At 41.9% G+C, this 18,247-nt stretch overlaps 1 long non-coding RNA gene across 3 annotated transcripts; it reads left to right on the top strand.

Moving 5' to 3' along the window:
• Positions 1–8,297: 8,297 nt before the first annotated feature.
• LOC109553942 (uncharacterized) lies at positions 8,298–11,451 on the top strand. 3 transcript variants are annotated; one of them, XR_011564603.1, is made up of 4 exons: positions 8,298–8,435; positions 8,814–8,889; positions 9,433–9,547; positions 10,045–11,451. It is a non-coding gene; the product is annotated as an uncharacterized lncRNA (long non-coding RNA). The 3 variants fall into 3 exon arrangements; XR_011564604.1 differs by having other exon boundaries at positions 8,309–8,737; XR_002180122.2 differs by having other exon boundaries at positions 8,314–8,889.
• The last annotated feature ends 6,796 nt before the right edge of the window (positions 11,452–18,247 follow it).

Genomic DNA, 18,247 nt, shown 5'->3' with positions numbered 1-18,247 from the left:
CCCTAATTCAAGGTCAGCAGAGTCCAGAGGGAAGATTCTAGTTCATAGAACAGGAGGACAGAGTTAATGTACACTACCTTTCCAGTTATAAAAGCAAAAAAAAAAAAAAGAAAAGAAAAGAAAACTGGATACATGTAACCAGAATAAAGTATTTTAAAAAACATAGCTGAGCTTAATAGAAAAAAAAGGAAAATTCCCACATGCCAGAAATGAAAAAGAAACTGGAGGCTAGAATAAGTAGCTTGTGGTCAGATGCTTAAAGCCAGCAAAGGAGTGGAATCTGGGTGTGGGTCCACTGGCTGAATGGGGACTGAATACCCAGCCAGGATGAGGGAGGGAGTAGGGGATCTGCGGAAAGCTTCAAGTTGGATCCGAGTTGACAGAGAGCTAGGAATCTGAAAAGGCTGTGTTTCCATAAAAGGACATTCAACACATGGAAGCAATAGGAAACCTACTGTTCACCTGGGCTCTGAGTAGATATTAGTAGGAAGAAAGGTAACCTCTGAGGTTTCAAAACATCCAGTCCATGCCATGCACAGGGGTGGTATGGTGTTCAAGTGCATTACTTCCACATGGTATGAGAAGTCTTAAGAAATGGGTGTGAAACTGGACCTAATCAGGTGCCCTGCAGTAGCAAAGGCACAGCCTCTCTGTAAGGGGCTTTCCAAGTCTAGAGAGCCCAGAGTCCTCATGTATCAGTAAATCCCACAGAAGACAAACTTTAAAACAGGAATTACGAACTACATGAGACAGCTATCAACTATGAGAAAGAATTAGAGGACACGGAGAACATAAAACTAGTATATATGCATTGGAGATTATCAAGCTGTCTGAAAGGGACTAAAAATAAGCCTGTCTAAAGAGATGGGCTTCCCTGGTGGTTCAGACAGTAAAGAATCTGCCTGCATGGTGAGACACCTGGGTTCCATCCCTGGGTCAGGAAAATCCCATGGAGAAGGGAATGGCTACCCACTTCAATATTCTTTCCTAGAGAATTCCATGGACAGAGGAGCTTGGCGGGCTATAGTTCATGGGCTTTCAAAGAGTCAGACACGACTGAGCAACACCTTCACTTTCAAAGAGATGAAAGAATGACTTGAAACTCAAATGAAACAATAGATTCTGGGTGGAAATACAAAAAAAGAAAAAGCAAGACAAAGCTAAGTAATTCAACTTTCAGAAATAAATATCCAGTAGTTAAGATAAAAATGTGCCAACAGATTGAACTTAATTGAAGAAAAGAATGAATGCTTGGGAGACTGAACTGAAGAAAGTAACTGGAGATAGAAAATATGAACAAAAGTTTAAGAAATACAGAGAATAAGAAGATCTAATATAAATCTAATAGGAGTTCTAAAAGTATTAAGAGAAAGGATATAGGGAGGCCATATCAAAGTCATAATATTTGAGGATTTGCCAGACATAATACACCTTGAGTTGACATTGTGTAACCAAGCCCCAAGGACAATAAAGAAAAAGTTATCCATATCAAGAGCCATGATAGTCAAGCCACGCAATACTGCAGGCCCCTCGGCATGTGGAGAAGACATTTACAGGACTAGTTGCTGAGGAGCGGCCTAAGGGCACAGGAGAGGCTCGTAAGAAAGGACAGCTCCAAGTGCACCAGAGACAGGCTAAGTAGTGTGGCTGCTCTAGAAACCCGATGGGAGCGGTGTGCGTGCACACTCAGTCACCTCGTCATGTCCAACTCTTTGGGATCCTGTGGACTGTAGCCCATAGGCTCCTCCGCCCATGGGATTCTCCCCAGCAAGAATACTGGAATAGGTTGTCATTTCCTTCTCCAGTGGATCTTCCCAACCCAGGAATTGAACCCATGTCTCTTTTACATTCACAAGCAGGTTCTTTACCAATACCGCCACCTGAGAAGCCCAATGGGGAGATGTGGGAGCCAAATAGAACCAGGTGATGGGACACTGAATCAGGGACCAACTTGGTACGCTCAGGGGAAAATGAGGCAGTTAGTGTGGGATCGAAGGATGGAAGGTGGTCATGGCAAGAGGGAGAGCTGCAGAGAGAGGCAGAACTTGCTGTGAGAGAACTGTGCATTCTTCCCGAGACGCCCAGGAGGATCACTAAGGACTTTAAGCATGGCAAAGACAGGGCAAAACTTAACTCCTGTTCTGTTTAAGGGATGGACAGGAAGTGGATATAAACAGAATCAGGGGCGTGAACTAGCAGACTGTTACCACAATTCAAGCATGAGGGGGATGATGAGGGTGGGAACCAGGGGAGTGAAGAAAGGAGAGAGCCCTGCCAAGGGTTATGTGCAGAACATGATTTCTGTAGGAAAGGGAAGAAGGATAAAGGATGACTTCCACGTGTCTGGCCAGGGAACAGGAATGCCTGTCAGAGCATATAAGCCTTCCAGCCTTATAGCCACGCAAGTTTTATAATATATTTCACGGTCTATTCACTATTTACTATTTCAATATCTCCCTTTTAAGTAGCCAATACCAAGCATCATTGATTCATAATTATTAACTCACTATTATGGATAATCTTGAAAGGAAATTCATGTTTGGTTTGGGACCAGTGTTTACCTTTGCAAGGTAATGTTGCATAAACAAGTAGCAGTAGAATGTTTACACCATTTATCTGCTACGTAAATGGTGGGAGGCCTCTTTAGAAAGGAAGTAAAGACTTCTTATTAGTGTAGGGAGGGCTAAAGCATACTTGTAAGTGACAAGCATTTGTGGTGAGAGGTTGGAGAAGACGATGTTTATAATCTTAGTGGTTTCTCAGTATTGTAAAAGGAGTGTTAATGCCATAGATAATAAGATACAGCTGATATCCCAAAGGCCCTTCCTTACAGGATGGTAGACAGCCGAGGCTGGCCTTCTCCACCCTTCCCAGTCCTCATGATGAACGGCATGGTGGATACAGGGCTTTAGTCCAGAAACAGGAGAAAATAGCAGTTTTCTACCTGTGAGCAAGTTGCAGGGTCAAAGGGAGATATTACTGAATGTTCATAATGTTTTAGAGATTCTTCATACATGAATTCTAAGTGAACTCACTTCAGACATAATTGTGAGTATTGCTGTGACTATTTTAAAAGTGAGGGAAGCACTCAGAGAAGCACTTTCCACTCAGAGAAGCACCTTGGCCAGTGTCACAGCCCATGAATTGGGAGAGATGTTGTGAAGGCAGCCCTGTGGGGTTCCTCCTGTGACGCCACCTGAGTCGTGGGTGCTGCTGCTGGGCCTCCTTGCAAGTCCTGCACTTCCTCATGAGTGGTCTCCTGGAGACCACCAGGGCAGCTCAGGGCAGTGGCCAGGCCCCACTCTTCCGTCCGCTTATTGTGTGGTCTCCAAAATTCACTTAACCTCTTGCTGCCTTGACCTCCCCATCTGTGAAATGGGGGTCAAATTTCGTTGCTGCACATCTGTCTGCCCAGTGAAGCCTCGATGCTTAATGATTAATGAGATCATGAGCGGGTAGGGGTTGTGCCCAAGGGCAAACTCATTTATTATGAAGCAGAGTCCATTATTTCTTCATCCTTTCACACACTGACAAAGCTTTTTTTTTTTTAAGTATAATAAATTAAGGTAAATTTTAACCTAGAATTTAACTGCATAACATTTAATAATTACAAACTAACCAGCTAAAAACCTATAAATTAGTTAATTTTGTGAGATTACTATCTGAGAAAACTGGCTTATTTTTGGTGCTGGTGTAATTTTCGAGTTTAACCAGATTTAATTATTTTATTCCCCAAATAAAATGGATTATGGACAAAGGGACATTTTGAATTACCAGTTCTGGAACTCCTTTAGCATTTTGAGGTTTAGTTCTTTCTCAAGGGAGGTCTCTGAATAGCTTAAATAATTTCAAACCAACTCTCAGCTTGTTATGACTTTCCCAAACATTAGGACTGAATGAATTTCTAACTGTTTCTTTTAAAAGTTAAAGCTAAGTGGTAAGGAATATCAGTGTTACAAATCTTATAAAGATATCATTGACAAATACACAGTCATTAGATTGGATACTTAGTCATCTTTCTGTGTGGGATTTGGTAAACAGTGCCTACCTAGGGGTGGTTCAGAATCTTGAGGGACAGATATTTATGTGAGTGTGTCTACTCAGTTGCTCAGTCATGTCCAGCTCTTTGTGATCTCATGAACTGTAGGCTGTCAGGCTTCTCTGGCCCATGGGATTTTCCCAGCAAGAACACTGGAGTGAGTTGCTCTAGCGGATCTTCCTGTCCCAGTGATGCACCTCTTGTATCTCCTGCTCTCTACCACTGACCCACCTGGGAATCCCGTTTATGTGAGCCAATCCTCTAAATACAAAGCATGGTTCAGTTCAGTCGCTCAGTCATGTCCGACTCTTTGCGAACCCATGAAACACAGCACACCAGGCCTCCCTGTCCATCACCAACTCCCGGAGTTCACCCGAACCCATGTCCACTGAGTCAGTGATGCCATCCAACCATCTCATCCTGTGTCGTCCCCTTCTCCTCCTGCCCTCAATCTTTACCAGCATCAGGGTCTTTTCAATTGAGTCAGCTCTTCGCATGAGGCGGCCAAAGTATTGGAGTTTCAGCTTCAACATCAGTCCTACCAATGAACACCCAGGACTGATCTCCTATAGGATGGACTGGTTGGATCTCCTGGCAGTCCAAGGGACTCTCAGGAGTCTTCTCCAACACCACAGTACAAAGGCATCAATTCTTTGGCATTCAACCTTCTTTATGGCCCATCTCTCACATCCATACATGACCACTAAAAAAACCATACCTTTGACTAGACAGACCTTTGTTGGTAAAGTAATGTCTTTACTTTTTAATATGCTGTCTAGGTTGGTCATAACTTTCCTTCCAAGGAGTAAGCATCTTTTAATTTCATGGCTGCAGTCACCATCTGCAGTGATTTTGGAGCCCAAAAAATAAAGTCTGACACAGTTTCCACTGTTTCCCCATCTAGTTGCCATGAAGTGATGGGACCCGATGCCATGATCTTCGTTTTCTGAATGTTGAGCTTTAAGCCAACTTTTTCACTCTCCTCTTTCACTTTCATCAAGAGGCTTTTTAGTTCCTCTTCACTTTATGCCATAAAGGTGGTGTCATCTGCATATCTGAGGTTATTGATATTTCTCCTGGCAATTTTGATTCCAGCTTGTGCTTCATCCAGCCCAGCGTTTCTCATGATGTACTCTGCATAGAAGTTAAATAAGCAGGGTGACAATATACAGCCTTGACATACTCCTTTTCCTATTTGGAACCAGTCTGTTGTTCCATGTCCAGTTCTAACTGTTGCTTCCTGACCTGCATACAGGTTTCTCAAGGGCAGGTAAGGTGGTCTGGTATTCCCATCTCTTTCAGAATTTTCCACAGTTGATTGTGATCCACAGTCAAAGGCTTTGGCATAGTCAATAAAGCAGAAATAGATGTTTTTCTGGAATTCTCTTGCTTTTTCGACGATCCAGCAGATGTTAGTACTTTGATCTCTGGTTCTTCTGCCTTTTCTAAAACCAGCTTGAACATCTGGAAGTTGACGGTTCACGTATTGCTGAAGCCTGTCTTGGAGAATTTTGAGCATCACTTTACTAGCGTGTGAGATGAGTGCAATTGTGCAGTAGTTTGAGCATTCTTTGGCATTGCCTTTCTTTGGGATTGGAATGAAAACTGACCTTTTCCAGCCCTGTGGCCACTGCTGAGTTTTACCAATTTGCTGACATATTAAGTGCAGCAGTTTCACAGCATCACCTTTTATGATTTGAAATAGCTCAACTGGAATTCCATCACCTCCACTGGCTTTGTTTAAGGCCCCTTAACTTCACATTCCAGGATTTCTGGCTCTAGGTGAGTGATCACACCATCATGATTATCTGGGTCATGAAGATCTTTTTTGTACAGTTCTTCTGTGTATTCTTGCCACCTCTTCTTAATATCTTCTGCTTCTGTTAGGTCCCTACCATTTCTGCCCTTTATTGAGCCCATCTTTGCATGAAATGTTCCTTTGGTATCTCTAATTTTCTTGAAGAGATTTCTAGTCTTTCCCATTCTATTCTTTTCCTCTATTTCTTTGCAATGGTCATTGAGGAAGGCTTTTTTATCTCTCCTTGCTATTTTCTGGAACTCTACATTCAAATGGGTATATCTTTCCTCTTCTCCTTTGCTTTTCACTTCTCTTCTTTTCACAGCTATTTGTAAGGCTTCCTCAGACAGCCATTTTGCATTTTTGCATTTCTTTTCCTTGGGGATGGTCTTGATCCCTGTCTCCTGTACAATGTCATGAACATCCATCCATAGTTCATCAGGCACTCTGTCTATCAGATCTGGTCCCTTAAATCTATTTCTCACTTCCACTGTATAATCATAAGGGATTTGATTTAGGTCATACCTGAATGGTCTAGTGGTTTTCCCCACTTTCTTAAATTTAAGTCTGAATTTGGCAATAAGGAGTTCATGATCTGAGCCACAGTCAGCTCCCGGTCTTGTTTTTGTTGACGGTATAGAGCTTCTCCATCTTTGGATGCAAAGAATTTAGTCAATCTGATTTCGGTGTTGGCCATCTGGTGATGTCCATGTGTAGAGTCTTCTCTTGGGTTGTTGGAAGAGGGTATTTTCTATGACCAGTGCATTCTCTTGGCACAACTGTATTATCCTTTGCCCTGCTTCATTCTGTACTCCAAGGCCAAATTTGCCTGTTACTCCTGGTATTTCTTGACTTCCTACTTTTGCATTCCAGTCCCCTGTAATGAAAAGGACATCTTTTGGGGCTGTTAGTTCTAAACAGTCTTGTAGGTCTTCATAGAACCATTCAACTTCAGCTTCTTCAGTGTTACTGGTTGGGGCATAGACTTGGATTACCCTGATATTGAATGGTTTGCCTTGGAAATGAACATAGAATTAGAATTCAAGGGGGAGTCTCATACTCATGGGAGGTTTTAGACAGAGCATATCTTTTCTGATATGCTTCTCTGATACTCTCCTGGAGCATTCTTTCATTCATTGCACATGCTCAACATGAGCATAACTCTACCAGATTGAATAACAGGGGTAGGTTATAAAGATCCATAGGAATGAGTTTAAGTCTCCGGTACCTACATAGAGAAAGATGATGGATTCAGGTTAGTTTAAGGGGGATGGCCCGTCTCTGACTGGTGTCACACCAGAGTGAAAGCAAGGGATTCTTCCAAGAGACAGCAGACATTTGGATTTTTATGTGAAACTTCTTGTTCAAGTATTAGTGATTAATTGGAAAACCACATTTCTCTAAACACCAGATGCTTGTTGTTGTTCGGTTGCTAAGTTGTGTCTGACTCTGTGACCCTAAGAACTGCAGCACGCCAGGCTTCCCTGTCCTTCACTATCTCCCAGAGTTTTCTCAGACTTATGTCCATTGAGTCGGTGATGCCATCCAACCATCTTATCCTCTGTCACCCGCTTTTGCTCTTTCCCTCAATCTTTCCCAGCATCAGGGTCTATTCTAATGAGTCCCTTTGCATCAAGTGGCCAAAGTATTGGAGCTTCAGCTTTAGCATCAGTCCTTCCAATGAATACGTGTTGGGCCAAACAAAACTAGTTCATAACTTCTGCTCTAAATGTTTTTTTCTGCCCCCAAACTCTCTACTTCCATCAACTACTCCCATAATTACTCACAGGAAACCATCTGGCCTCTGTGTCTGAAGCAGGAATGTTTCACAAGACATCTGAAAGTGCGACTCTCAATTGTGGTTATTTGGTGACATAACTACCTCATTTTTCAAAGAGAGTCATTCTGTTATTAATTAAGAGAATGGAATCTAACCTGAATGTGTTGCCTGAAGAAACCCAATTCAAAATGTATGTACTAACAGGTAGCCAGATAAACATTCTCCTTTATAAAATCTTTTATTTACTCATTCTTCCTTGCTCGGAAGCCCAATATACATTATTTAAACTCTCTGTTGGTTCTAAAGTATTTTAATTTTAAAAAGGTGGGAGGTGGGATTTTGAACCACTTTAGAAGTTGGTTTCCTAAATATTTCTATGTTATCATTTCCCTTTGTGAGCAAAAGCCCATTGAGAAGGAAGGAGAGATTCGGGACTCAGTCCAGAATTAGATGGATGTACCATAAATGTCAGTCTAACCCACTACAGCAATTCTCAACTCCTGGTGGCCTTGGCTCATCATCTTTCAGTGCTTGTGGAGAGTGGCCAAAGTGAACAAATATGCCTAAGGGCATTGGACACGCCTGCCCAGCTCCCGTTTAAGTCAACAATTGGTCTGAAGCTGTACTCTTAGTGAAGTAGAGAAGAAAAAGATTTAGTAGTGCAATCAACAAAAAATATCTCCCTCACTCTATTGCATCTATTTGAACATGCTGGACAGGATGACCTGGGAGGTTACAGCAATCTTTCCTACAGCCTCACACGAATATAAACAGTAGATGCCTGTGAAGGACTCTTGCACATACACATATTCCCAAAGGTAAATTTAAGTTAGGCATAGACAAACAGAAGGCAGTGGCTGTGCCTCCTTTGAGATTGAAAGACCACCCTGGTCTCATTGGCAACAGTAGGTCAAAATCTACCACTTGTCCACTGATTAGTGTCTGGTTTGGAGTAAGTAATGGTAATTTGCAAGATAACAGCAGCTTGATGTTTGCAATTCTGGTGAAGAAAAATATCAGCTGAACTCACTGTGTGTTTCTTTTTGAGCAACACCACTCTCTGCTCCGAAGAGAAATTATAAGTTTGAGAAAGAGTTCAGAAATATCTCAGAGCCATGATGTAAGTTAAACAAAATGTGCTTGCATTAGCGAATCGTGGCCCTGATTTGTTAACCTTTGAATTTCTCTGATCCAAGGCACTTATTATACCTGGTTGCAGCTGAATACAGATATTGACAGAGACGTCTGAGAGGAGAAACCAAGATCGTTTATGTGAGTATACAATATGGCTTAATAAGGGTGAATGGGGATTTGCACCAGCAGAAATTTCTCATGGTCTAACAAGACAGTTTGTTTCAGAAACTGACATTTATTGAAATGGGCTTTGGATAATTACTTGTTTTTTCTGTGTTGCTCAGATATTTTGCTCCTTTACATTTTAGTAGCCATTATTATTCTGCAGAAAATGCAATTATATTAATATTGCATTTACCAAGTATCTCTGGCTCCATTATGAGGAATCAACAGCAGGTTTAATCACAAACCAGAATATTAATTGTAAGCCACATCTTTAATTAAATAATGGACCTTCCATAACAATAAGTTACTCATGTTTATTTGTACTTGGGTGAAAGAGAAAAACAAATTGGGTCTCAAGGTCTTTGGAGGATGAATTCAAGGACAAAATACAGAAATATAAGAGTATGTTAGTGTATTCCTGAACATGATTTCAAGAGCAAATGCCTAGTCTTTTGGAAAAGCTCCTACTTGGGAGGATTTTAATATCTTATGGTTTCAATCTCTCACATTTTACAGGACTATGTCCTCATTAGGATCTCAAATTTCACGGGCACCACAAGGCTACCCCAGCTCAGATTTAATCAGCAGCAGACACCCATCAGAAGGAAGGAAGGGCCATCCCTGCCCCCTGGTAAGCCCTCCCATTAATGAAATATTCACCAAGAAAACAGGACCAGGATACAAACAAACAGCACTGGCCACGTCCTCACCCCGCTTCTAACCTCCTGTGATCTTTGGCTTCTGTTCAGTAATTGTATTTATTTTGATTTCATTAAAAAATGTGAGAGATGGAATTCCACTTAGGCCTGAAGTTCAAAGATTTATAGCTCAGATACAACAAAGAGAGCTGTCTCAGTGTCCGTATTAGTTTGGGGTTAGGAGTGCTTGTATAGTTGGGATGTTTTCCTGCAAATGAGGTAACAGACATTCCTCATATGTTCTCAGCAGTTTACAAATGATTTATGGTATACCATCGTAATCATTTTCCTCATTCTGAGCTCGATAACTGCATTAGGTGAGGTCCATCTCACGTTACAAATTGCCACCTCATTTTCCCAGATTTGTGAGATTAAAGACAAAAATGCTTCAGAGATACCACAGATTGAAATAAGTTTATTCCATTTGTAGATGTCTATTTGCTCCAAGAGCCAGGCCTGCAGATATGAAGATGAGTCACCGTTCCAGCAGTGTCAGTGATGTGACTGATACTACATGTGTCAGAAACCATACTCACAGTTTTACTAGTACACTTTGAATCAGGAATCCAGCTGGGAAACAATTCCCAAACCTATGTCGCCGGACATTGTTAAATACGCTCCCATGATCAGATTCTTCATCAACAGGAGTCTCCATTCTGAAATATCATGATATCCCTTAAACATGGAATCCAAAAAGAAATGAAACAAATGAACGAGACCGAAACAGACTCAGATGTAGAGAACCAGCTTATGGTTGCCAGGGGGAAGGGCTGGGGGAAGAGACAGTTAGGGAATTGGGGATAGACATGTGTGCACTGCTATATTTAATATGGATAACCAACAAGGACCTATTGTCCAGAGCACAGGGAACTCTGTTCAATGTTATATGGCAGCCTGGAGGGGAGGGTTGTTTGGGAGAGAATTGATAGCTGTGTATGTATGACTGAGTCCCTTTGCTGTTCATTTGAAACAATCACAGCATTGTTAATCATCTGTATTCCAATATAAAATAATTTTTTTTAAAAAAGACTTGAAAAAAAATAGGAATCTGTATTCTCTATGCCCCTAAGTCCATAAACCACACTGTCTACATGAAATAGAGTGAGTTTTCATCAGAGTTCCATTTTTGGGTGGGCTTTTCATCCTGAGCCTTATCTGGCAGGACTTGATCAGTTGAAGAGGGACATTCATTTTGTCATGCTATGTGCCAATCTAAAACATCACTGCACATAAAACCATATACAATGTATTCCGTGCTTCCAGAGAGAGATAAGGAAACTGCAGTTTGGAGAGACGGTCATGTGCTAGCACTTGACGGAAATGGAGGAGAATCAAGATTCGGGACAAAGAGTCCCCTTTAGCTTGGTGATGCGTGGACTTGACTGATAAGTCAAGAGCACAGGACAGAAAAGCTGAGAGGGGACACTGGGCACGTTTGCCAGAAGGAGGAGCAAGGCAAGTGCTGACTCAGATGTGGACTGAAGACACTGAGTCCAGCCAACGTACGCTGGAGAGGGGGACACAGCGAGAAAGTGATATGCTCCCCAAAGCTGATGAAGCGCCGTGCAGAGAAGTCAGTGTCTGGAGCCTGGGTCTGTGCATCTCAACACCATCAGCTTCTGACAGCATGCGTGGCTCTGAGGGGCACTTCATAGCATTTGCTGGGAAATAATACACCGCAGATGAGTCCCAGGGCAGCTGAATTGCCAGGACATCTAGATCAGAGTGTTTTCCCGATAAAAGCAGGGCACTTTCATTTTCAAGGCTTTCCCCACCATGGAAGTCCGGCTGACACACTAGGTGACGATCACCCAATACAGCAGCTATTACTACCGCACTTGTCTTCAGTGTTTTTATTTTGCTTTTCTTTTCACCAAAAATTGAAAGCAAACTCCCCAAAGGTTGGCCTCAATGATTCTTTCCCTCTCTTTCCTTTGATTCATGCAGAACATTCAGTGTGTGTGTGGGGCGGGTGGGGGGGGTGGGGATTGTTTTCCGTTTCTTCTTCTTAATTTCATCAGATGAGGACAATTAAAAAGTCCTTAATTGTCTAGAATGGGCATGGTTTTAGCACCAATTTATGCCTTTATCCTAATGTGTCCCATATTTAGAGTAGCAGATTCTTTGAGATTTAGGGTTGTGTGAGCACAAACAACGGGTGACACATTTCTGGAGATGGTCAGTGTCATCACCCCAGGAAGCCTCCAAGACTGAGCTCACAGCCTTAAGCCATGAAGAGATGGCCCCACTGTTTCTTTCTGTCCACACTCATGTTGACAGTTCTTTCACCATCACTCCTATGTCAGAACTTTATAAGTACTCAGATAGATGCAAGAGCAGGCACTTTAGAGGTGAAAAAAATCAACCACAATTATATGGACATACTTGGCAAGTAAAAATGAAAGGAAAAAAAAAAAACAGGGAGAGTATAAATATGAAAAACTAAGAATGAGAAATAGTACCTAGCCACAGGTGTGGACTTCAAATTTTATAAGACAGCATTAAGATTAAAATCACATTGTGTTTAAAAATATCTATGCAAGTCATTATTTCCCAGGGAAAAGAAAGGACCAAGATGAAAAAGGAACATAAAGCTTGAACAAAGTCACAGTCATAGAGATAAAGGTGGAAGGAACATGGCTGGACATTTCTGTGGTGATAACATTGATATTTTTTTAAAAGCTTGCAACATTCAGACAATCTTTACATTAGGTGAACTGTTCCAGAGAATATAGAAATGTGAAAAATTTCCCAAATTACTTTTCATGTTATTATAACAGGCATGCATGCTCAGTTCTGTCCAACTCTTTGCAACCCCATGGACTATAGCCCGCCAGGCTCCTCTGTCCATGGAATTTTTGAGGCAAGCATACTGGAGTGGGTTGCCATTTCCCTCTTCAGGGGATTGTCCCAACCCAGTGACTGAAACCGCATCTCCTGAGTCTCTGGCATTGTCAGGCAGATTCTATACCACTGCACTATCTGGGAATCCCTGTTAGCATAGCAGTGGTGTTCAGATTTGAAGATACTAAACCAAAAATGAAAACTCTAGGTTGAGCCCATTTATGGATAGGAAGATAAAAACTCTAAATCAAAGACTAGCAAATAGAATTCAGCAGTATATTGAAAGAACATGTCTAAGTTTTCCTTAGGAACATATTTCCGATAGGTTAAAAATACATCTATTAGGAGGTTACCTAAATTGGCCAAAGGGAAAATGATACAAGTTCATTTTAAAAAATGAAAAATTTATCATTGGATAAATTTCAACATACATTCTTATGAAAACTGTAGGCAAAACAGTAAGGAGAATGACAAAGAATATCTAATGAAACTCAATAGACATCATTAATCATGATGATGAAATTCTTGCAGCATTGCTTTTAAAATCAGATGCAGAGAAAGGGTATCTATCATTATTTACCATTTTTCTGGAAGTCCCAGCCACTACACTGAGATATGAAGACAAAAATAAGGTTATAGTTATTACTCATTAAGTGAAAGTTAGAGATGTTTTCATTGGTGGCCTTGTTAATCTCAGCGGCTTCCTAGTCTTATATTCAAATATGATACCTAACATTGGAAGATGAAGTTGGGAATCCTAGCCCTTTCTCCATCAAGAAAGACCAAGTGGTGCCAGATTCGTTTTTACTCTTTGTTATATGTTGAACCATCCGTCCTCCAAATTCATATGTTGAAGTCATAAGCCCTAGGACCCCAGAATATGACTGTCTTTGAGGCTTTTAAAGGGATAATTAAGTTAAAATAATTAGTAGGGTGGGCTGTAGTACATGACTGGTGTGCCTATAACAAGAGGAGATTAGGATACAGAGAGAGACCGGACACACCCACACACAGACAGATGACCGTATGAACGCACAGTGAGAGGACAGCCCTTGCAAGCCCAGGAGAGGGGCCTCGGAAGAAACCAACCCTGCTGGCACTTTGATCTTAGACTTCAAGCTTCTAGCAATGTAAGACATACATTGCTGTTGTTTAAGCCACTAAGATGGTGGTATGTTACAGGGCGGCCTGACTCACTAATAAGTCTATTTTCTCACTATGTTCTTGTGTTCTCGTTGAGGTCCGTGATCTGGGCCTCGCTTGCATAGCTCCCAGTGGTAAGACCCAATCTTTATGACCCAGTTTTGTGCACAGGTAACTGGTGGTGCAGACCTAGGAGACTTCTATGAATCTCGGTAATTGCAAGTCTGCCTGATGGATCCGACATAGTCCAGTTTCAGAGCTGTTGCTACAAACCTGCTAAATGGCGTCACTGCTACTTGCCTGAGACCACGGTAGTGCTTCCGGTGAGGCTTTCCTTTCCATGTTCGCACTAAGCTCTGTGCTTCAGAATTATTTCTCAGAGCCGTTTGTCTCTGATGGCTCATGTGCCGTGGCAAACAACTGCTGCTTAGAGTGCAGCTGGTCCTGTTTCCAAAAGCCCACCTGATTTGGTCCTTTGAATGAGCGTCTTGTCAAACTCCCCATGCTCCATCTCCACACCCCAACCCCTAAAGTGGATTTTATGAGTTTTTCAGAGATCCTGACACTTCTTGCCTTTCTTGAACAGCTCTGGCAAAGTACCCTGATGGTGCAAGAAAAAAAAAAAATGTTTCTTAGTTCTGTCTAAGGCACTGAGAGCTCCAACCTAAATGAGAGACAGCAGTCTAATGAGGAGCAGATGCAGGCATAAATGCCTTAGCCAAAGGGCCAGGAGAGTTGAGAAAGAGGAAAATACCAGTATTGCCAAATCCATCGGAGCTAAGAGTTCAGACACATGTTTCATTCAACTATGGTTTGCACTTTGGTAACTCACTAATTAAGGCATTGCCCAATTGAAGAGCTCAGAGTCTTATAGAATTAAATAATAAACGAGTTTAACTGAAAGCTGCCACTTCTGAACACACTCAACGGAAGAAATGTCTTCATTTGTCTTTAGAGCTTAAATCTGCAATAATCCAAATGAAAATCAGTGACTAATTACCACATTTCTGCTGAGTGGAAAAAAACATGATGTAGCAAGAAACACATTGAGAACCTGATGTTTTGTTTTGTTTCTACATCATGCATAGCAGCTTTGCCGTGAAGACACAGCCATGTGTTACACACAGAATATACACATGACAGCCGATTCTTCCACCTACGTCTTCATTTGGTGAAATCTCTACAGACTCATATCTTGTTAGTGTACTTCCCTATGAATGATCCTTATGGGAGGAACTACTAGCTGCCTGCTCTTTCGGGAAAAACTGGATGATAATAACAAAATACTACAAAAGTCATGAAGTTTCCTTCCTTCATCTTTTTGCTGTGCAGACACCCAGAGAGGAGGGAGGCAACCCCCCTGGGAGCACTCAGGTTTGAATGGTGCACATGTATAAATCCTATAATACGAATCCAAATCTTTGGATATTCAGCAATGACACTGATTTTCACCAAATGACTGAGGAGGAAGGAGAGGAGGGGAAAATGAGCATATCAGAGGCCTTAGTGTCTTTTTCAAACTTCATCCACTGGCCATTTTTCCTTTGCTAATTTTTCTTTTTATTTGCTCCGAATTCTGGAATTTCCTCCTAAGAGCCATATAACATTACCTTCAAATGAAGTGAAAATATTCTTTAAAGAAAATGTTCTTTAAATATCTCTGAATGCTCCAGATCTTTTTCTCTAGTGTTTAGTCTTTTTCGTAAATTATAAAAGTAAACTAAAAAGTTCACTTCTTGATGAACTTGAACTTCTAATATTCAAGTTCACTAAAAGCATTAGAAAATACAGAAAAGCAAAAGAATACCACCAACAACAGCCTCCCCGCCACACTGGGACAACCACTCAGCCCCCCATTAGAGTATACTTTTACAAACCTTTTCTGTGAAAATTAAATTGTGTAACTTATTCTTACATCTCTGAGAAATCGTCCCGGATAAGCTACTGTTGGACATTATTTGCTCTGTCTTTTCACTACTTTAAGTTCTACAGGGTAGCAACAAGCTTATATTGAGTCACATTTAAAGACATTAGAAAAAGTTTCTGAAAATTATGATTTACAAAATTACTTAGTGAAATGTGTTCAAAATGACCTAGTAGTTAGATGTTTGTTTTTGACCCAGATGTTGTTTGACCAAACAGTCTTGTTTTCCAACCAGAATGTGGGCCAATTTACTTTAGGCCAGTTTACCTTAAGCCAATATAATGTTGCCAAAGTCATACGTAACAAATCTAAGAGCCTTTCTCAGTGTTTGTCTCAATATTCTCCACTTGACACTTTTCATCCTTATCCTTGTATGGTGTCTTTCCCTTCAGCCCACTGTAAACACTTCTCCCATTCTCCACCTGGCTTTCTGCCTAAATTTCTGTTTCTTCAAGGTTTCTGCTCTTGAAAAGTCCAAAATCTCATGGGCATATACAAAGTGCATAGCACATAGGAACATCCAGCCACCCCCAAAGCAGTATCCACTCATTTTTTTCAGCCTTTTATCTTAACACAAGGATAGCACGTACTTTTCAATGTCTTTTAGGATTCATAAAAATGCTGAGATAAGTTTCATTTCCCCTACTTGAGTTGACAACATCGAGACACAGAGAGTGCGTGTGACTCTCCCAAGCTCGGAGCTGCATTTTAAAGATCTAACGATTGGAAGGTTATTTACTGCCCTGAGCTATTTGCAATATTTGGATATGAGAATTAGCTTTGTATGATGTTGAAAGAAATTTTAAAACTTAAAAACTGGGCCCAAAGCTAAAAACTTGCTGCATTTTCAAATTCTATTAAGGCAAATTGTTTCACAAACCTTAAATTTTCAACTGTAAATCACATTCCCCTGGGCAATGCAGAGCTATTATTTTGAAGTTAAGAAAACAGACTCCCCTAGCAATTGTTCCTGTGAACTTGGCTGGCACCACAGAATGTTCTGCAGCAAGTCAAAGCAAAAGTATTTCCAGGGGCCCTATTGCTCAATGTGACTTTGCTTATATTTGGTCAAGTTTCACAGAACAAGAGGAAAGTGCTCAGATCGAGCTTTGAAGGGGTCAGCGTGGCTCTGCTAGATGCCAATGGCTTTGGATCTGATCTAATACAGAGAAGTGATCGATACTTGGAGTGTGTCTCCTCTTCAGCAGTTATTACCCTGAGCATCTACATAATCACTTAATCCTCACTACAAACCGACTGAGGCACACGAAGGGTGGAGACCTTGCCCATATCATCAGCTAATCCTGCGAGAGCTTGAAGCCCTGCCCAGATAGCCTGGCTCAGAGATGCCCTGCGAGTCAGCATCCCCATGCTCTCTACAGTCAGATCTGTTGCCCCTGGCATTAATATGAGTTCTGCAAAAGCAATCCATACAGTTCTTAAAAACAGAATAGTTTTGGCTACTATGAAATATACTGCATTCACTCCTGTGTAAATTCACTGCTCAGTCTCAGTCAGCCCCTTCCAAAATCATAGTAGGTGGGAGGACGAGTGATGAGTGATGCAGTGGTTGAGGCTGTGAATATCACCTTCCTCTGATCCCACACCACCTGACTCCGTGGATTCGCACGTCTATGCCCCACACTCCCTGTTGCATCCCCCTCCTGCATGAGAGCCCACCCCCACATCACACAGCATGAGTCATCACTGTGTTGGCTTGAATTGGAATGGAAGAGATTGAGGAATGTGACTGTGGTTCAGAGGAAGAAATCTGAACCTTTTGGAGGGGGTCAGGAAAGGCTACTTGGAGGAGGCAACATGCATCTTGAATGCTGGTGGGGTCTCCATCAGGAGTGAGTGAAGGAAGGTTTACTCTAGGGAGTGGAGAGAAAATCCCATGGGCAGGAATGAGACAGATCAAGACTCCAAGTGCTGGGGACAGTCAGGAATAAGGAGAGTTCAGATGGCCAGAGCCCAGGAAGGGTGGGGAAGGAGCAGGGGAACTGGGAGGCCTTGACTTGGTGTGGTTTGCCTCCTAGCTGTCTTTGGCATCCTTTCTTCGACAGGCCTACAACACCCCCCCCCACCACCACACACACACACACTTTATATGTGATTTCCTCATATGCTTTAATGCGAAAAAAGCCTGAACCTCCCAACCCCACTCACCTCTAAAAGATGATGAGTTGAAATGTAGTGGAAGGACTCATATGCCCAGCTGAAAACTTTCAATGTCAGGTAATAGGGTGAGGGGAAAAGGAGATTCTGTTAAGGGGTTCATACAAGAGATTGGAGCTACAGAGCTAGATACTATGATGGTAAACCTACAGGGTAGCAAGTGAACCAGGAAAGGAAAAGGGGAGGAAGGAATAAAGGCTGGAGGGAAGGAAGAAGAGAAAAGGTTGGTAAAGAGGCAGGAACCAGGGAGGAGGCAGAGTGCATCTCCAGGAAGACACGTGAGACGGGATGAAGGGCCAGAGCGTTCTCCTTTGGACCCTTCCTCTCAAGCACTCATCCTGGGTAAATCTAGCCCGGTCACAGGGCAGCACGGTCACGTTTTCTGTCCTCATTCCACGTTTCACAGGGAGAGGGGGCCTTTCCACTTGACAGAAGAAACTACTGCATGGAAAGATGGCCAAAATAAACGTGGTGCTGGAGGGATAAGTTCAGGTGCTCAAACAAATGCTTGTGGTGGAGCAGTAAGAGGGTTCCTGTAGCCTAT

This window comes from Bos indicus, chromosome 28, assembly GCF_029378745.1.
Source record: "Bos indicus isolate NIAB-ARS_2022 breed Sahiwal x Tharparkar chromosome 28, NIAB-ARS_B.indTharparkar_mat_pri_1.0, whole genome shotgun sequence".
In the NCBI taxonomy this organism is placed as follows: Eukaryota; Metazoa; Chordata; class Mammalia; order Artiodactyla; family Bovidae; genus Bos; species Bos indicus.
This window is presented reverse-complemented; position numbering and strand designations above follow the sequence as displayed.